This window comes from Schistocerca americana, chromosome 1 (assembly GCF_021461395.2).
Source record: "Schistocerca americana isolate TAMUIC-IGC-003095 chromosome 1, iqSchAmer2.1, whole genome shotgun sequence".
Lineage (NCBI taxonomy): Eukaryota > Metazoa > Arthropoda > Insecta > Orthoptera > Acrididae > Schistocerca > Schistocerca americana.
The window spans coordinates 373,601,619-373,602,666 of NC_060119.1; the positions used below are offsets into that span (position 1 = coordinate 373,601,619).

At 45.0% G+C, this 1,048-nt stretch overlaps 1 non-coding gene across 1 annotated transcript; it reads left to right on the forward strand.

Moving 5' to 3' along the window:
• The first annotated feature begins 727 nt into the window (after positions 1–727).
• Positions 728–800, forward strand: Trnaa-cgc. The gene has a single exon. It is a non-coding gene; the product is annotated as a tRNA-Ala (tRNA).
• The last annotated feature ends 248 nt before the right edge of the window (positions 801–1,048 follow it).

Sequence of the window (1,048 nt, forward strand, 5' to 3'; positions counted from 1 at the left end):
CAAGCAGGGAGAAAGATTTGGACCCTTCGACTATTACAGAAGTCAGCAACTAAGCAACAGCATTTCTGCTGTTCGTCACACAAATTAAATCCGCCGGGAATTTTCATTATATCGGAGATTCCGACGAATTGCGAAAAATCTGTTCTAGAATTGGGCATTCTGTTAACATTCTGTCTGCACTTATTACATGAACCGAAGAGCTACATTCCAGCTTCGTCTGCTTGCCTTGGCAGCCGAAGTTCACTGGCGTTGCTTGGCTTGTCAGTGGATAGCAAATTACCGTGTGTAGATATCTGCCGCTGCTGCTGGACCTAACGAGCTATTGCACTGTTAACGAGCTCAGCGGGTTCCGTGTGTTCGCAGTCATATCTGTACTTGCTCTCAATGGCGGGCTGGCGTCATCGACTGGTAACATCGGCTACGCAGAAACGCATCACTCCAGTAGAGACGGCAGTGTTGATGCTTTGGGGTAGACAAGCGATGCAGGTATCTATGGAATCTTTTTTGCCAGGCAGAAAGCAATTTCCATGTTGGGTGATTCCATACGACTCAGAATTCGAAATTAATTGATTAACTTCAGGCTGGTTCTTTTTCTTTCTTTTTTAAGTCAGCTGTCTGTGTGTTCTTGTGCATGCGGGTTAACATCGAAACTGCCTGAATACTGCACGTGAAAGATGATTTTAGGAAAAAAAAATTCGTTATTACGTTGTCAGTAATTTTCAGACCGAGCTAGGTGGCGCAGTGGTTAGCACACTGGACTCGCATTCGGGAGGACGACGGTTCAATCCCGTCTCCAGCCATCCTGATTTAGGTTTTCCGTGATTTCCCTAAATCGTTTGAGGCAAATGCCGGTATGGTTCCTTTGAAAGGGCACGGCTGATTTCCTTCCCCATCTTTCCCTAACCGGAGCTTGTGCTCCGTCTCTAATAACCTCGTTGTCGACGGGACGTTAAAAAAAATACTAACTAACACTAGTAATTTCAGAAGCCAAATGTGGTCTTTATGTGATATAAAGATGTATACTGCCGTGGCCAGTGACAATTTCATT